General features: G+C 36.1%; 1 protein-coding gene and 1 long non-coding RNA gene across 21 annotated transcripts in view; one reads left to right on the forward strand and one right to left on the reverse strand.

Moving 5' to 3' along the window:
- Positions 1-20,440, forward strand: part of MARCHF1 (membrane associated ring-CH-type finger 1) — an 833,115-nt gene that overhangs the window by 578,572 nt on the left and 234,103 nt on the right. The gene's annotated exons all lie outside the window — the stretch shown is intronic.
- LOC139362289 (uncharacterized) overlaps positions 1-20,440 on the reverse strand; it is a 39,884-nt gene that overhangs the window by 13,934 nt on the left and 5,510 nt on the right. Inside the window, exons 2-5 of the long non-coding RNA XR_011620856.1 lie at positions 15,707-15,805; positions 11,920-12,054; positions 10,380-10,568; positions 3,745-3,910 (exon numbers count right to left, since the gene is read on the reverse strand). This is a non-coding gene — a long non-coding RNA (uncharacterized lncRNA). The remainder of the gene's footprint in view (positions 1-3,744; positions 3,911-10,379; positions 10,569-11,919; positions 12,055-15,706; positions 15,806-20,440) is intronic.

Genomic DNA, 20,440 nt, shown 5'->3' on the forward strand with positions numbered 1-20,440 from the left:
ATGAGTACTGTGGCATCCAACTAAACTTTTTTTTTTATATGTAAGTTTAACATTTAGTTTTCCAGGAATATTGGTGCAGCTCATGATTTTATGAACACCAAATATGTATTTGCTATTTCCATTTGATATATTTACTATAATGTCTTATTACTGCCAATGTTTTACAAGCAAGTTTAATAATGTACATTATTATTTTCTTATTCTTCATTATTTATTATTCTGCATTACTTAGAGGGAGAAAGAGAGAGAGAAAAGGTGCACTTGTTTTCTCTTACCAGTTTGAGATTATTTTTCAGAAATAATTTTCAGTGCCTGTATAGCTCAAATCTATGCCAAATCCAGTTGAAATGTTAACATGATTACACAATTTAATTTTAATTCATATGCTTCAAAATGTCAAAGTTGAAAAAGTAATAGAGTCATAGAGTGCATTAATTTCCTCTTAGTGTTATAACAAATTAACACAATTTAGTGGCTTAAAAAAACACAAGTTTATTGTCTTACATTTCTGGAGGTCAGGAGTCCTAATATCAAGGTATCAGAAAGACTGAATTCCAACTGGAGATTCTAAGGGAGAGCTCATTTCCCAGCATTTTTCAGCTTTTGAGGCTACCCACATTTCCTACCTCCAGATTTCTTCCTTCATCCTCAAAGTCAGTATCATAGCACGTGCACATTTCTCTTTCTGACCTCTTCTTCCTCATAATATCTTCCCTGACCCTGTCCCTCCTGCCTTCCTCTTTTTGAGTATATATTGGGCCCACCCAATAATCCAGAATCTTTTCACCATCCCAGAATCCTTAATTTAATCACATGTGCAAAGACCTTTTGCCATTTATGGTAACATATTCACAAGTGTTGGGAATTTGGATGTGGACATTTTTTAGGTGGCCATTATTCCATCAGACTGACTTTTTTTTTCTGTGTCATTCATTAAATTTGACTGTTACTTTTAATCATTTGAAAGGTACTATGGGAATATATTCACTATTATTTATTATTCTAACAATGTGTAAAAAAGTAGAATCTTTTATTCCTCAGTTAATAGCCATTAACAACCACTAGATATTGTTCTCCTACATATTCCCACATTAGTAAATTTTTCTTGAAATGTTTCATTAGTAAATTTTTCTTGAAAGTGAAGAGGAAAAAAAGTCATTGTCTTGATTTTATTTTGATTCTGGTTACATGGGAACAATAGAGCCATAATTTGAAATTCATATTTAACAACATCTATATTAGGAAAGGCTAAGTGTGTCAGGGTGTGAACTACCAGCTTCTTTAGGTTGTGACACACTTTCAATCGAGCAAGTTGTACAAATGAACGAGTAAACTGTGGACATCGGTATGAAAAACAATGGAGAAAATTTCAAATTGCAAAATTAATATAATTGGGGGATCAGTGCAATTTGTGTCATTTTTTTCTTTGTGACTGGAGATCTTCAAATTGGAGCACTTACATTTTAACCACGTTAAGTTCTAAGATCTGCGATTCTGATTTCTAGCAGCACTAGACCTTATGTACTCAATGAAATTAAAGGTAACTACTTTAGTGTACATTATTTAAGATTAATTATCTCTCTAGCATTTCTCTTGCCACAGTGGCTATAAACACATTTTTCCATTCTGCAGTCAATACTTTTGCTGGTACAAAAGAATATCGATTGAGAACAGGCAGTGTTTTACAAGAAAGAGGTTGAGAGGCCCAAAGATCAGATAGAAATCTTTGTATGTGGGATTTGAATTTCTCAGAGAGTGTTTGGGAGACATGTAAGTCAAGAATATATAAAGCGGAATATGTTTTTGTGGGAATCAGATTTTTCTGTGGAAAGTTGCATGGAAAAATCCTTCATTTAAAAATTAATTACTAGGGGAGCATACATATTGATTGTTATATATTTTGTTTGCTAGGCAATTACAAGCATTTAATGATTACTGTTTTCAGCAGTTCCTATGAAATGTCACTGTCTTCCAGTTCTTATTTTTCCAGAAATATACAGGCCAACAAAAAGTGAATTATCATATTATATATGTCAGTGGCATAGGTAGAAACAGATCTGCCGAATTTTTAGTCTCTGACTTGGATAAATTGTCCTGGTGCTCCATGACAAACTTGTCCTAGATTTCCAAAAATGTTCAATCAGCATTTTTGTATCTTTAGTGGAGATGGGGTTTCACTATGTTGACCAGGCCTGTCTCGAACTCCTGACCTCAAGTGATCTGCCCACCTCGGCCTGCCAAAATGTTGGGATTACAGGCATGAGCCACCACACCCGGCCTGCTGGACCTTTCAATAAGGACTCTGTTGTGATTATGTATATTGCCTATTGCCATATTGCTGGATAATGTCAATCTGCTTTGTGACTTTTCCCATTGTTTAGAGGTAGATACACCCTGAACATCTGTCTCCTCCCAGAGAGTTTATTATATCTTTGAATCAGAATGCTTGTGCTTCTTCCTATCCAATTCCCATCTCTTCAAGGATGGGTATAATACTAAAGCTATTCTGTCCTGATTTTGGGGAAAAAGCCATTTAATATATATATTTTTTCTGGGCAGTTAAATATATCCCTCAAGAAACTGTACTTTGATATGAGGGAACCTGTTACTGATAGTGGTTTGATCTTAAGGTGACTATTATACACAGTAGCTCAGATGGAAAGATGTATCGTATGTAAGACTGAACAAAGCACTGACCTTATCTGACTTCACCTATGTAAGAGCTTTTTAAAAAAATGCCTCAGGCAGTTTTCTTAGATTAATGATGATACTAACACATTATCTTTGTAAAGGCAGTCTCTAACTAAAGTTCAACCTAAGTAGCCAAAACTCACATATGATTTTTCCAAACTTTGACTCATTTTGCCTGTGGCCCTCTTACAGAAAATGTTTTCATTTTTAAATTATTCCTTCTCTTTTCCATGTTTTCTCCTTATTCCCGTTGCGGAAAATGCTGAACCTTTACAAAATGATATGCAGGAATTCACTGCACCCAACACAATTTCTGCTTAATATTTACTTTCCCTACTGTTTTAGCAAACACAAATCACTTGCTAACTTTGAATCCTGCTTTTCAGCTTAACTTCTTGGCAATTAGTTTTTATCCCACCTCTTTCCTCACATGATTAGTCAGGACATTTAAATAATTCCAAATTAATTATTTCCAATGAATAATACCAAATAATCCCAAATCACTTATCAAGAGTGATTCCATTGTAAGCTAAAGGCTCCCCTCCACTACCAACTGGGCTCAGGTCCAGAAAATGGCCATATCTGGCTCCAAGTCTGAAATAATCTAGGTCAATAGTTTTCTCTCTGTTCTTTTTTTGAGATGGAGTCTCACAGTGTTGCCCAGGCTGAGTGCAGTGGCAGAATCTTGGCTCACTGCAACCTCCGCCTTCCAGGTTCAAGCAATTCTCCTGCCTCAGTCTCCTGAGTAGCTGGGATTACAGCCACCTACCACCATGCCTGACTAATTTTTGTATTTTTAGTAGAGACGGAGTTTTACCATGTTGGCCAGGCTGGTCTCGAACTTCCCATCTCAAGTGATCCACCCACCTTGGCCTCCCAAAGCGCTGGGATTACAGGCATGAGCCACTGTGCCCAGCCTCTATTCTTTTTAATTGTCCTTTCCTTGTGTCTTTCAACACTCAAGACTTACATTCTATCAGCATGTTGATCCCTGTAGTAAAAAGCATCTCAATGGGCTCTGATGGAAAATTACCAAGGAGGAGTTTTACTTACCTAACTTCAGTCACTTGCCCTTTTCACAACAAGCTCAACAGTCAATGAGGTGTGAGGTAGCACTCTTTGTCCCCGGGCCTGGGTCATACAGACACTGCTGTGGGCATGTGCAGGCAACTCTGCCAAATGCACAGAGAATGATTTTCTCACAGAAGAGATGGTTCTGCTATTAGGAGAAAAGTTTATTTGAAAAACAGAAACAACGGTTCACTCACTGATCACCTAATATCTATGCACACTTTTTTCCAAATATGATTTTCTTAAACTATCCCTTCAAATACACCACCTTTTCCTGGTAAAATCAAAGCCATAATTCCCACTTTCGAAGGAAATTCTTTTTTTTTTTTCTTACGACCTTCAATTTTATGCTCCAGACCACCAAATAATGACACCTTCTATTTGACAAGCCCAGAATGTCTCCTCAGGAGTAGAGAACCTATAGAGCTATCTAGCGCCCAAACTATGGGTAGCAATGACCAAAATATACTGATGAAAGTATTAAAGAGGATAATATAAATTTTAAAATTTCACATTTGAAAGCAAATGAAGAGGAATCAAAATATAACGTATTCCACTGGACAAAGATAAGGATTCCTGTCCTGGCAAAGAGTGATTCCCTTGATAAGCTAATTTGACAGCTTTCCATACCAAACTTCAGGAACACCTTTTCTTTCTGTTGTCACAGCCACATATGAGAAAGGCATTCAGGAATATTCCCCTTCTTGGGGCTCTGCATTCTACTTTTTGAAGATGTGGGTTTGGAATTCTGAGATTTCCCGTAAGTGTTAAACAACTATAGGCCCCTTTTCGCCTGTCTTTAGGAAAAAATAGTATCTGTAAACTTTTGACTGTTCTCCATTTTGTCGACTCAGTGGGCTCATAAACAAATCCGTATGGTCCAAGCCTGGTCCTTGAGTTCATTCCCGAAGTGTCCTCACTTCTCAGCAGTGTCCTTGATGCACTGCCCAACTAGCTCACCCTCAGCTGCACTGCTTTCACAGTAGTGTATGCCAACAACACAAAGGGCTGTGTTAATTGTGAAATATTAATTGCCTCTCAATCAGAGGTTTTGCCCAGGGGATGGATCTGTATAATAAGTATTTTTTTTTCTTCTTTTTTCAAGTAGGCAGTGGATGACAGAGAACATTACGGTAGATTTTAGAAAATGAATCTCTCCTTTCAGTTCTTTGGTTTCTTCTACATCCCAAGAGTATCTCCCTCTTTGCTCCCTGTTTCATAATAACTTCAGTTTAGAGCAAATAAATTGACCTCCTAAGTTCTATGAAGCCCATCACTTTTTTTTTTTTTTTTCTGTACTGTGGGTTATGGCACAAACACCCTGTCTTAGGCAATGTCTCTTTCCTTTCTCATTTATGTTCAAGCTACCTTAGATTTAGGCTTGTCCTTTTTGTCAGGTGTTTATGGAAAACTATAAGAAGTGGCAAGCTTGTTCTGAAATGCTAACATTTTTTTCTACAGAAGTTCAAGCCTCCTTATGTATACAATCTAAGTCCTAAGTACAAGAGACAGTAATTAAACCTCTAACTTTGCTACTAAGTAAAAAAGACTTCCAATTTCCCAGCTGGGATGAAGCTTTTTTATGCCTCTACTCCGTCTTGACTTATCTTTCATATATTTCACTATTACTTATAACACTCCAATTTTTTATATCATTGTGTGATTCTATGTGAATAAAATATCACTCAAATTAGCTAAGACAAAAAGCTAGTTAAGGAAAAAAGACAGAAGGAGAGATTATTTTTTACTCATGTTAGTAAAAAGTACAGGCATAGTTGAGTTCATTTCTCTCCACATGGCATATTTCATATTCTGGTTCATAAAAACTTACATAATGGCAGACAACCAACTTTAATGTAAAGACAATACATTTTTGAAAAGAGGAGATGAAAAAATTTATGGAAATTCTGCATGCTTCTATTTATTGTTTTTATTTGTATAAATGTATGGCATACAAGTATAATTTTGTTGCTTGCCTAGATTTCATAGTGGTGGAGTAAGGGCTTTTACTCATTGTACTCATTACATAATCTCTCATCACATACCCCCTCCCACCCTCTCACTCATTCTAGTCTCGATTGTCTATTACTCCACACTCTACATCTGTGTGCACACATTATTTAGCTCCCACTTGTGAGAACATGTGATATTTGTCTTTCTGTGTCTGACTTGTTTTGCTTAAGATAATGGCCTCCTCTTCCATCCATGATACAATAAAAATACATAATTTTTTTTTAATGGCTGAGTAGTATTCCATTGTCTATATATACCACATTGTCTTTATCTAGTCACCCATTGATGGACATTTAGGTTGATTCCATTCATACTTTTAAAACAAATAGTGTAAGAAGACAAATAGTTACCAGAAATGGGCAAAAGATTTGAACAGACACTTACCAGAGCAAATGTATAGATGACAAATAAAGACATTAAAAGATGCTCACTTAACTTCATTATTCAGTATAGCAATACAGAATAAACCACAATGAGATGGTACTACATACCACTAGAATGACTACAATTCAAAAGGCTGACAATGCCAGACATTAGTCAACATGTGAAGCAACAATTTTGCAGTTTCTCATGAAGTCAAACGTATATTTAATACGTAATGCAGCAATTTGTCTCCAAGGTATTTACCCAAGTGAAATAAAAAAATATGTGTACATAAGCATGTATTTAAATAATTATAACATCTTTATTTATAGTACCCAATTCATGAAACAACCAAAGTGTCCATCAACTGCTAAATAGATAAGAAAATAGTGGTATACCCATGTAATCAAATGCTGCTTAGCAATAAATAGTTGCAAATTATTGATAAATGCAACAACATGAATGATTCTCAAAAATACTATGTTAATTGGAAGAACAAGAGTGTATACTTTATGATTCACTGAGGTTGCATTCTGGAAAAAGGCAAAACAATGGCCATAGAAAACAGTTCATTGGTTGCCAATGGCCACTAATTTTGGGGTGTCAGGAGGGGATTGACTGCAAAGAAACCCCAGGGAACTTTTTGGGATGAAGAAATTATTCTGAATCATTATTGTGTTGGTGATTAGTCAACCGTATACATTTGTCAAAACTCATCAAATTGTATGTTCCAAATTGCTCAATTTTATTGTATGTAAATTATACCTTAATAAAACTTACAGGAAAACTGTAAAAAATATGAAGGAGGTAAACATTAAGTAAAAGTATTATTATTTATTTGGGTACGGTTGCCTCTTGTACCTGATATCTTTATACCCCTAAAATTTTTTCAGAAAATGAAAATACACACCTGTCAAAACAAATAAGTATGTAATTCCCAAATAAAACTGAAAGTCTATCTGCTGGTCCCAAACTCATTTTTTCAGTGATTATCACTGTGTTATTAAGAAATTAGTTTTGTAAAGAATCAATTGGGGGCCGGGCGCGGTGGCTCAAGCCTGTAATCCCAGCACTTTGGGAGGCCGAGACGGGCGAATCACGAGGTCGGGAGATCGAGACCATCCTGGCTAACACAGTGAAACCCCGTCTCTACTACAAAACACAAAAAACTAACCGGGCGATGTGGTGGGCGCCTGTATTCCCAGCTACTCAGGAGGCTGAGGCAGGAGAATGGCATAAACCCGGGAGGCAGAGCTTGCAGTGAGCTGAGATCCGGCCACTGCACTCCAGCCTGGGCGCCAGAGTGAGACTCCATCTCAAAAAAAAAAAAGAATCAATTGACCATTTTTAATACAATTTTTTTGCAGTTAACATGTAATGCCTTACAATAGAATTCCTGAAGCATAATCCAAAATATCTGCAAAAGTCACAAGGGACTTTAAAATGTTCCAATGCAGACATCTCAGAGAAAAATAGATATGTAACGTTATGCTATGTTTTACATTTATGGATACACGATTCATCACAAAAAAAGAATGAGTGAAATGGCCCATCGTTAGCAAAATCGCTTTTTGTGGAATTTATATTCTCAGAAAATTCCCAAATGCAGAGCTACTGTTTGAAAGACCCATTCATCTTTAGAGAAGGCATGACCTTATCATCATGCAGATTAGGATGCAACTTAAACATGATTCATTGACCAACACTTCTGAGAAGACAGTGTCCTGACCCAGATGCAGATAATCATAAAACATTTTCGGACTTGAATCACGTGGATTGAAAGTCTGTGTCTTTTCTCTTTAAATATGAATTACAAATGATTTTCTTTGCAAAAGAGTTGAATTAAAAAGCAAAACAGGTTAGATTTAAAAAAAAATGTGTAAAGGGAGTACAAAGGCATTGTATCTTAAGGGTAGAAAATAATGCCACAAGTTTTTCTATACTCTTACAATTACCTTTTTAATCTACCTGTTAATTTGAATATTTCAAATCAAATATTTTTAGGGGTTCTAAATTCCATACCCAAGACTAATCATTTCTTTTTTTTTTTTTTTTTTTTTTTTGAGATGGAGTCTGGTCCTGTTGCCCAGACTGGAGTGCAGTGGCACTATCTCAGCTCACTACAAGCTCTACCTCCTGGGTTCATGCTATTCTCCTGCCTCAGCCTCCCGAGTAGTGGGGACTACAGGTGCCCACCACCACGCTCAGCTAATTTTTTTGTATTTTTAGTAGAGACGGGGTTTCACTGTGTTAGCCAGGATGGTCTCGATCTCCTGACCTCTTGATCTGCCTGCCTCGGCTTCCCATAGTGCTGGGATTATAGGCGTGAGCCACCGCGCCCAGCCAAGACTAATCATTTCTACAGCAGTGATGATACTTACAAGATACTTTCATATATTGTCTTGCTTATACAATTTTAATTATTTTTATACAATTTTAATTATTTTCCACAGAAAATAACTTGAGTATCTTTTGTCAGTCTGTGTATAAAACAATGTGCTGAGTGTTGGAGATACGGAGATGTGTGAAAAACAGTCAGCCCCCAATGGATGGATAGTGAGAACATGAAAACAATTAAGTATTACTATCTCATATATCAATCAAAACATGAGACCAGCCAAGTGTATTACCAAAGGCAAAATGCACTACATATTTAAATGAAAGTAAAAGCTAAACACTATTGGAAAATTGTGCTTTATCTTGGATGAACATTTTATGAAATTTCTTCTTTCACCATTATGTTACTCTGGTAAATTTTAATTATGTAAACTGCAACAACAAATTAAATAATATATGTATATCATTTATTATTTATAAATTTATATATAGACAGAGAGAGAGAGACAGAGAGAGAAAGAGAGAAAGAGACATGCAGAGAGAGAGAGAGAGACAGACAGAGAGAGAGAACAGATACTGAAAAGTTACAGGTCTGGATTTGAACACAAAGCCTGAAGCTTAGTAACTAATTGACTGTAAGTAAGTTCCTTAATTTTTTCTAAGCCCTAATTTTCTTCTTTATAAAACTTACATAATGATGTCAAGTAACATCTTATGGGTATCTGTAGTAATTTAAAGACAGTGTCTGCAAGGGTTCAGAAAGTATGTGAGATGTAGTAGGATCTAAACAAATTGCTAGGTTCTATTTTTCTCTCCTTCTCCTTATAGGATTTCAAATCCATGGTCTATCAGAATCTTCTTGCCAGAAATATAACCTAAAGCTGCACCCTTGCCATCAAGTTTTTAGGACTATTGCCAGCTAGGTGTCTCACCTGTCACTTTCACTGGGTCACTGCATCTTCTAGCTTGATCACCTGTAGATGCTCATAACACTTCAGGTCCTATACAAAATCCTCTCCCTCTTCTTGGCCATCCAACACTGGCTGCTCTAAATGACCTCACATTTCTGGTCTGCTCTTTTTTTCCCCCTTTTTAATCCACTCAACTCAGATCAGTTTGCTCACTGTTTTCTCCTTGAAGACATTCTTCATCCAAAACGAAGCACTTTTGCTAATATTTGTCCTACTCCTAGCCTTCTTATTTTTATCTTAAAATCAGGGAATCAAGCCCTTTAATCCATCCCTGAAAACAATATCTGCTCTATTCATCTTTCCCTGACTTAGGAATTTGTCAGTAAATTCCTCTTGTATCTTCCTGAACTGAATTTGAGAGTATCAGGACCCAGTCACACAATGCATATTCTTTCTCCATGTATAAAAACGTTAAGAATTCATATATTCACTCAACAATATTGAAGTAACTACTACCTGACAGGCTTTGTTCTAAGCACAGGGGACATGGTACCAAGCAAAAAGTTAAGAATTCATATAGTCACTCAACAATATTGAAGTAACTACTACCTGACAGGCTTTGTTCTAAGCATAGGGGACATGGTACCAAGCAAAAAGTCCTATTCTACAGAGAGAAAAGAGAGACATACAGATGACAAGTAAAGAAATATTTGTAAATAAATACTATGAGGAAATATAATACAATATTAAGAGAGAATGATTAGGATCCTATCCGATAAAGTGGCATATGAGTAAAAATAGGAAAGAAGTAAGCAAGCAAAGCAAGATGATATCTGTGGAAAGATAATTCAGTAAGAAGAGAACAGCAATGCAAAAGCCATTTGCTTGCTTTTGCAACAGAACAAGCTAGAGTTTGCTTGAGAGTGGCTAGACCTGAGTGAGTCAGGGGAAAGTTCAGTGTTGAGCTGAAGAAAGAGTTACCTGAAGACTTACCTTGAATGAAATACTGATGATTTGGGATGTCTTTGAGAGAGGGGAGAATCCATTAGGTTTTTAGACAGAGAAGTGACATGACATGACTTCTCTTTAGGGGGAATCTTGAAGCAGCCTTTGAATATAAATTGAAAATCTCCTACTGGATCCTGCTGAAGTAATCCAACATATTGGAGGCCCAATTTCCTCCTTTAGAAGATAGGGATAATAATAACAGTCATGTCAAATTGAGATAATGAAATAAAGAGTTATCGAAATGCCTAACATGACTGGGCGTGGTCGCTCACACCTGTAATCCCAGCATTTTGGGAGGCTGAGGTGGGTGAATCACTTGAGGTCAGGAGTTCAAGACCAGCCTGGCCAACATGATGAAACCTCGTCTCTACTAAAAATAGAAAAAAATTAGCTGGGCATGCTGGCACAAGCCTATAATCCCAGTTACTTGGGAGGCAGAATAGCTTGAACCCGGAAGACAGAGGTTGCAGTCAGCTGAGATCGCACCATTGCACTCCAGCCTGGGCAACAGAGTGACACTCTGTCTGGAAAAAAAAAAAAAAAGCAACAACAACCTAACACTTGAGTGCCCTAAACATAATTTTATCTGCATTTGTCAATATCAACTTTTATCTTTCTCTATTATTTTTCTTGAGATCACATGTAAGTGACCATGGAAACTTTTGATACATTCCAAAGATAATCACTTCGTTATGCTTTATGCAGCTGGATCTCTGTGTCCATGGATTCCACATCAGTGGAGTCTACCAACAGTGGATTGAAAATATTTGATTAAAACATATACAAATGTTTTTATTTTACTATTCCCTAGACAATTCAGTATAACAATTGTTGACATAGCACTCCCATTGTTTAGATATTTTAAGTAATCTGGAGATGATTTAAATATACAAGAGAATATGCACAGATTATATGCAAATACTGTGCCATTTTATATAAGTAAGTTGAGCATCTGTGGATTTTAGTATCTGCTGGGTATCCTGAAACCAATCCCCTACAGATACAGAGAGACAATTGTATGTGCATTCCTGAGCTAGTTAGGCAGAACTGAAAATAATTTGCATTTAAGAAAAAGCATAAAAAGCAGATATGATTCTAACTTCTTTGAATGACGATTAGACTTGTTTTATTTGGCTTGAATGGCACCATTCATGGCATTATATATATTTTGATTGTAAAAATGTTTATGAACTTATCTTAAAGGAAACAGATATGTAGGAACTTTGTCTTCCTCACTGATTAATTCTCAAATGATAGCCTTTTATTCAAAATATTATGTGAAATTTCTTAAAACCACTCTTAAGAATATCTTAGAAATCTGAGCCTAAGGGAGAAGATCATTGTGTATAAAACCATTATATACCTTCGTGCTTTAAATTCACCTTTTTTTTTTTTAACTCAAACATGAAGTTTTTAGATTAGATTTAATAATACATTTATATAATAAGAATCTGGCATTTTCTAAAATTACCATTCAGTGAGTAAAAGCAGAACATCAACCTAAACCCAGACTGAAACAGCATACCATCAATGAACGGAGTCTCTGAAGCAAGGTGTGGGGTGTGGGCCAGAGACTTTTCCCGCTCACTTTTCCGTGACGCTGTGTGCACCAGGGTAAAAAGTGTGAAGGACAAAGAACATCCCTTCAAGGCTGTTGTCCCTGTAAGGTATGTGAAAAATGAGGTGTCACCCACTGCTTTTGTCAGTCTCATACTTCACAATCTCTTATCTGTAATAAAATGTGAGAGAAGATAATATAACTGTCCCTCTGTGCTATATTGTTTGAGCATCATTATCAAGAATCTCCCAAGAGAGTCTTCACTATTAGCAAAGTAACCACAGCATTTGCCTTATAGCCCATGGAAGATGATAAAACTGTCTTCCTGTGGCTTATAAAAGTCCCCGAAAGAAATTAATTCAGTGGTATCATCCATCTATTTAAAATCCTGTAGCTCAAAGGATATGTGATCCTCTTTAGTTCATATTCATTTCACAGTAAAAAAGAAAGAAAAATTTAGCACATTTCTCTTCCAGGTATTGGGCTGAGCCGGGTGGTAACCGGGCTCCCTTTGGAGGAGACCGATTCCTGGATAGACCTCAAAAGCAGGGTCTGCCCCTTCCTCCTCTCCCCATTTCTGTCAGGTAACTTCCAGTCAGTGACTGCTCCACCTTGTATAACACACCTATGCTCTTCTGGGGCGCAGCCTGTCTCCTGCTGGACTCTGCACTTTCCAGCAACAGTCCTTTCATTCTTTTCTGTGAAACTCTCTCCCCCATTGCCTCTAGCGAGTGTTTCAAAACTGTTTTACTCGCCTTCGAACTTTGAGACAGGTACTTTCCATTCATTTTCAGCAAACTAAACACTTACTTGACAAATAAAATCCTCCACAGCCAGATTTATTAATTGACCAGCACATATCCCCACCTCCTTCTCCTTTCGTATACTACAGGGATTTCCCTTCCATTGAGGCTCATCAGTTCGGTGGCAGTGTGTAGCAGGCAGAATTTTAAGACGCTCTCCAAGATTTCCTGCCCCTCCTCCACATAATCCCAAGAGATGTGAATGTTTTGCTTTCTTGGTGAGTTGATAGTATGGAACAATTAATTTTAAAAGAAAAGGAGATTATTTGAATGCCCTAGCCTAATCAAATGAGCCCCTTTAAAGCGGGGCTTTTCTTTGGCTAGTGCAGACGGGAAAGACTAAGATCTAAAGCATGAGAAGGATTCAGTGAACTATTGCTGACTTGAAGATGGAGGGTGCCACATGGCAAGGATTGTGGGCATTCTCTAGAAGCTGAGAATGACCCCCTGCTGACAGCAGTCTAGGAACTGGAATCTCAGTTCTGCAACCACAAGGGACTGAATTCTGCCTGCATGAAGAATTAGATGGGCAGTGGATTTTTCCCCAGAGCCTCCAGACAAGCTAGCTGACATCTTGTTTCATCCTGGTCATGTCCTGGGCAGAAACCCAGTCATGTCTACACAACAGTGACTTAATAAATTGGTGTTTGAGGCTGTTAAGTTTGTGGCAATTTGTTACACAGAAATAGAAAACTAATATACCCTGGGTTCCTTCTTATCTTTTCTAAGGAATCTTTTCATTACATTATTCCCTATCTTCAGCCTTTCCTTATTGCTCTATTTATACTGTCATCATTACCATTATTACTAATGATAATCACCACCACTTCTTACAGGAATTGAATATGCTGGGTACTATACTTAGATATTTTATTTCATTTAAAGCTGTACAATCGTAAAATAGCCAGAGATGTAAATATGCAGATTGTGAGTCTGTAGGTCTGAATTGGAGCCCGAGATTCTAACAAACTCCCAGGTGATGCCTCTGCTCCTGATCTAAAGCTACATTTGTAAATATATTTATAATTCATGAAATTCAACTAGAATTTCTAGTTGCATAACTTGCCCTATTGAAATAGGTAACTCCTTTTAGTCACCATTTCTACGTTAGATAGTGATCATCAATTGGTAATGACTTGACTTTGATTGAAGTATCTGAGTACTTTGTTTGATGTTTCTCAAAATAGAACCTGAAAGGAGGAAAACATAACCTAAGGAAAATAATAAACTGGGTACTGTCCTGAATTCCACCTCCACCCTTGAGATCAGAATTGCTGGAGCAGTGCTCAGAAACTTGTATTTTTAATAAGCTCTTGCATGATCTAAATGTGTGTATCTTCCTAAAATTCATGTGCTGAAATCCTATCTCCCAAGGTGATGATATTAGAACACGGGGCCTTTTGGGAGGTGATTAGGCCATGAGAGAAGAACCCTAGTAAATGATATCAGCAGCACCCTCACAGAAAAGGCCCAAGGGAGCTCATTTGTCTTTCTACTGTGTGAAGATACAGCAAAAAGATGGTGTCGTGTGTGAATTAGGGAGTAGGCCCTCATCAGACACCAATCTTGCACCTTCCAGCCTCCAGAACCATGAGAAATTCTTGTTGTTTATGAGCTACCAGTTGATGGTATTTTGATAAAGCAGCCTGAATGGACTAAAACAGCTCCCCAGGAGAATCTTAGGTTACTGGAAAGCCGCTTTCTCAGCCTCAGCATGATTGACATTTTGGACCAAAGAACTTTTTGTTATGGGAAGCTGTGTCTCATACGTTGTAGAATGTTAGTAGCACCCCTGGCCTCTGCTCACTAGATGCCAATAGCACTGCCCCGAGAGGTGACACCACAAAATGGCTCCTAATTAAAAACAACTACTCTTAAATTCAAGGATACTTAATGAGGCTTTAATTAGGAAAGAAATAACTAAAAGTACATATGTTAGCACAAAATTTGGTCACTATTTTTCTATAAAAATATAATGGAATAAATGTACATCCATAAAAAAGCTATGAAAGTTATAACATGATTTAGTTTGTTTAATTAAAAATATATAAGTAGAGTCAATCTTATTTAAGTGAAGTGAAGCTTTTTTTCAATCACTGCTGAATTAAGTTTTAATTTTGCAATAACTTACTGTTTGTTAACATATAAGGCTGAGTATTTCTTTTGCATTTTAAAAGATCATAACTGTCTGATAGGAGCTATAAAGAAAAATAACTTTCTTTTGTCTTCTTAACCTTTCTCATCTCATGAGCATTGAAGAACTTTTTCTTCCCAACCCCTCTCAACCTTTTTGCCATCCAGTTTATTAGTTCTTTTCTTAAACTAGCAAATATCTGCTGAATAGCATGCCACTCTTTATTCTCCACAAGTAAGATAGATAAAAAAGACCTGATTTTGAAACTCTCTCCGAGTCTGTATAAATCCCCATCATTAATATGTGAGTGCATGTGGGTGTGTTTGTGTGTATGTATGTGTGTGTGTGTGTGTATGTGTTCAGTGAAGGAAAATGTATTCTAACAACTCTGCTTCTATGTTATGTAGCAGTACTAATTCTCCTTTGAGCTTATATTTTATACTGAAGTTTATTCTTAAGGCAGTCTAGCAAAAAAGCAAGTGTGTATCTGTGGGTATCTTCAATTAATCATTTTATTTACTAGACACAATCCTTTCTTTTCCATCTGAACATTTAAAGACAAGTTTCGGCTTCAAATCACTTAAGGGAGGATTTTAAATATACACTTGACTCTTGAACAATGTGGAAGTTGGGGCACGGCTGCCCCTATGCAGTCAAAACTTTCTGTATAAGGTTTGACTACCCAAAAACTTGTCTACCAATAGCCTATTGTTGACCATAACCCTTACTGACAACGTAGTCAATTAACATTTATTTTGTATGTGATTATTATTTTATACCATATTCTTAAAATAAGCTAGAGAAAAGCCAATATTACCAAGGAAATCATAGGGAAGAGAAAATATGTCTACTGTTCATTCAATGGAAGTGAATCATCATAAAGGTCTTTATTCTCATTGTCTTCATGTTGAGTAGGCTGAGGAGAACAAGGAAAAGTGGGGGTTAGTCTTGCTATCTCAGGGGTGGCAGAGGCGGAAAAAATGCACATATAAGTGGATCCACGTAGTTCATACCTTTGTGACTCAAGGGTCAACTGTATACACATTCACTCCCTGACCATTGATCTCTAGTAGCTGGTAACCCAGTTTGTATTGTGTGTACCATTGTAAGTGATTATAGTGCAATAACTCATTTGTAATTAATTGTGCCCAGCTACTGCTAATATTTCCAATTCACAGACCATTCTAAAAGAAATGATTTACTGAACAAGGTTATAGTAGTTCTGTTAAAGTTGGCTAGAATACTGTTTATTCACTTTCATAGTTGTCACGTAGCTTTTATTCAAGGTGGCAATATCACACAATGATGTGACAACATGGTCTTTAGAATGGGACAGACATGGGTTTGATTCTAGCTGTGTGGCACCTTGAATTCTCTAAATCTTAATTTCTTCATTCACAAAACTGTGTGAACCTACCATATAGATTTCTTGTTAAGATTAAATAAGTTAATATATGTTAAATGCTTAGCTCAGGGCTAGACCCATGGAAAACATTCAATTTTATAGTATCTCTCATATTACTTCTAATCTAAGAGATAACTAATATATTTCTGTCACTTACATACATATAGCTAAGTGATTACCATGAAAATGAATGAGCAGTGTTCTGGCCAAATTTAACAGAACTATTACAACCCTGTTTGGTAAATTATTTCTATTAAAATAATTGTTTTTCATAATCTTTTGCAGGCATATAGGCATGTCTATATCAGAAATGTGTTTGCCTGTTTATATTAATATATAGGTAACAAATTTATAGTCATAACTCACTTATTACAATATTTAGGTCTGCTTTTTAAAAAGCACAGCAGAGACCTCTCTCTGCAAAAGTCTTTTGCTAACTAAGGAATAACAGGCCTTATTATTAGCTGGACTTATTCACATGGTGTACATTTTAAGAGATTCATATTAAACATTTCCAGCATTATTGTAGCCACCAAAAAGTCCAGATATTTGACATATAATGGTTGAACATCAATTCAAGAGCTACTGGCTTAAAGAAAGAGAAAGTATAGGAAATTTAATCCTTTTCTCCTATGTTGAATGACTATTGACTTACAGTTCTTACTTTGCTAACTATCTGCCAGAACTCAAACCAAAAAATGAGATTCAATTTGGTCTTACAGAGAGATTAGTTTTCAGAAACATATTACAAAGTGCAAAAGGTTACACTCAATAAATTTCTAATAAGCACAGTATTGTAGATGACTCATTCGGTCTTTGAAATATATTCAAGCTCTTGCAAAACATAATTACGTATTCGTTTCCTAAGAAAAAAATAAGAAACTGCTGTAGCATGATTTTAATAAAATATTTCAAACTTTTTGTTCATGATTTTTCATTCAGGGCAACTGAATAATCTTCATGTTTGACAGAACATTTTTAGTTTCTCCCCATGCCAAAATGGGAGTAAAACTACCTGTCCTTCTAACGAATTTAAATTCTATTTTTAATATGATCATAACTTTGTAATAAGGCAACTTAAAGTATTAATGTTTCTGTCCATAACTCACTGAAGTTGTATGTTAGTGTTCTTTTCAACGAGAGGAAGTAAACCCTTTATAATGACAATTCTGATTTCTTTTTAATCTAAGAATATGTGTCAGTTGAAAAATCAGAGTGAGGATCTCCATCTAGAGAGGAGAAGTTAAATTGAAAGCTAAATGCTTCAAGGCAGAATTATCATAGATTCTGTAAGCTCCTAGACAATTTAGAGAACATTTAGTTCAGTTTGGACCTACTAAAGAAATCAAACCTCAAAATTCAATTTTTAAAAATTTCTTAAACATTTTAATAAAGATGGCAGGTCATTTTAAGCCATTTCAAAGAAAAAGATATATATAAAAAATGCATTCATTCTAAATAAACTTGGCCATCTCTTTACAGAGACCCTCAAGCTAAAACTTTAAATCATACAGGGAAAAAAACTAAATTTCTTACTTGACAAATTTGGATGATAGCAATGTACAGCTAGAGTCATTGGTGGTAACATTTGTAAGTTTAAAAAAATTACAAATGTGCAGAAAATTAAGCTATTTAAATTTTCTTTTTTTATTTTAAAGAAAAGGCTGTTTTAAAGGATAGTAGTACAAAATGCAATAAAAAAAAGTAAAGCAGATTTTAAAAAGTTAACTTGAGGGAACAAATAAAATCTCTCAATCTACAGATGAGGGTAAATCAGAACGTAAGGCGGAAAAAGCCAGCATCAACTTTGGTGTCTCCGAGGGTCAAAAATGGCAATATTGTCCGCGCGCGGTGGCTCACGCCTGTAATCCCAGCACTTTGGGAGGCCGAGGCGGGCGGATCACGAGGTCAGGAGATCGAGACCATCCTGGCTAACACGGTGAAACCCCGTCTCTACTAAAAATACAAAAAACTAGCCAGGTGTGGTGGCGGGCGCCTTTGGTCCCAGCTACTCGGGAGGCTGAGGCAGGAGAATGGCGTGAATCCGGGAGGCGGAGCTTGCAGTGAGCCCAGATCACACCACTGCACTCCAGCCTGGGTGACAGAGTGAGACTCCTCTCAAAAAAAAAAAAAAAGGCAATTTTGGTTTTGAAGTCAGTGCAATGTGTGTTATGTATTGATAACTAGGCAGAAACCAAATTAATCAGATTTTCACAGGTTATTAAAAAAAAAAAGTTTTTCTGTCTGGATTGCCTTTTCTTCCCATGGGAATGAGTGAAATCTCTAAAAAGACCATAGAGTCAAGCAGATCTCTAACACCTACAGGCTTTTATATCCTTGGATAAGAAATTTATTTTTTTTTTTACATCGCCATATCCTTATCTGAAAAAAAGACAGCAGTATGTACACTAAAGATTTTTATGGGACTTAAATGAGATAATGAAAAAAAATGTCCTAATGCTTGGTCTATAGTAATTATTATTTTTACCACCAATATTAACAATATATGTATTGACTGGAGTTCTATAATGTTTACAAATCTGAGGAAACTATTTTTTACATATGAGTAAAAGTTGCAACATTTTTGCAGTAGATGCAAAATGATAAAGAAAGCTCTTCATAAAATTATGGTTTGGAAATGTTCTATAATACCAAAGGGTGTCTTTTGGTTATCAAAAGATAAATAATCCACTAGCTCTACAAAATGAAGCAAATGTTTGTCTCTTTGAGGAAATTTCCTGATATCAGGTGTGTAGTTTATTTTGTGTTGTGTTTTCTGTGATTGATTGAAGGGTTATTATCTATTAACCTGTAAGGAAAACAAACTCCTCCCTTATTTTGAAAGAGGCATTTTTATCTGCAGCCACAGTATGTTATAGCATGTCTGCCAATGGAATGTTATTGCCATCCTAGGGAGTAGAACGGAGTCTGAACAAATATATTGGGCCTGTACTAAGGCTGTATATTTGAATAAAGATATTTCTTCCAAAGCCATATTCAACCTTTATATTTTATTTTTAATATTATGTGCTAAGTTCTCAGACTTTTAGAAATGTAGGTAAAAGGTAAATATGAGAGGAGAATTGAGGGAGTGAAGCATTCACTTCTCTAATTTACATAAGCATTATAGGACTTCTGGATATTTTATTTTCCCCCAAAGTTATATTGGTTTGCTCTGGATGACACTTACCCTATTCATTTTTCCTTCAGTTTCTGCCAGTGAGAATAGAAATTTTAAAAGAAGCGCTGAGATGATTTATAGGTGTCACCACACCTCTGGTGTAAAAATATCATCTTCTGTGATATACCATTTAGGAGTATTTTATTATTTTATAACTTGTCAGGAAATTGCTGGAGTTTGACTCTTATTATGCTTGCATACTCATGTGAGAATTCATTGATAATCATAGAAAGAAACTCACAACATAAATTAAGGCAAAAAGCAATCTTAAACCTGTCATTCAGGATTCAGAACACAGAGGAGGGAAAAAAATTCTTCACTGAAATACACTGCAGATTTCCCTTCACCACTGTTATTTGTTATTTTCCATTTTACTCCATTATATTTATCTTACCTGGGAGAGTTAAAAAAAAAAAAAGTCTTTAAGCATACAGTCAGCAGTTACAATATAAAGGAGAATTGATTTGAAGAGGTAGTGGCTGTCTTTAATAGTAGGTCCACTGAAAGACCTAAGTTCAGTTCTCAGCTATGATAGGGAATAGCAGTGCAATATTGAACAAAAGCCATTTCTGCAAGACCCAAAATCCTCTAAAATAATAAAACTTTTTGTTATGACTAATAATTAATAATACTTGTGTCTGTATCTCTAAGAATGTCTTTGCTATCTATTCACAAACTTTATGTGAATCAAAGAGATGGTATGTGGAAATATATGAAAACTGAATTGCCATATAAATATATTTCTTCTAGCCTCCTCTCTTAAAAGTAAATTAGACTTGAGAAAACTTTATACAACACAATAGAACAAACAAAATCAATAAAATGCCATGTAAACAATATCATTTTGGGCTGGTCACAGTGGCTCACGCCTGTAATCCCAGCACTTTGAGAAGCTGAGGCAGGCGGATCACTTGAGGCCAGGAGTTTGAGACCAGCCTGGCCAACATGGTGAAACTCCATCTCTA

The sequence above is a fragment of the Macaca nemestrina genome, chromosome 3 (genome assembly GCF_043159975.1).
Source record: "Macaca nemestrina isolate mMacNem1 chromosome 3, mMacNem.hap1, whole genome shotgun sequence".
NCBI lineage: Eukaryota > Metazoa > Chordata > Mammalia > Primates > Cercopithecidae > Macaca > Macaca nemestrina.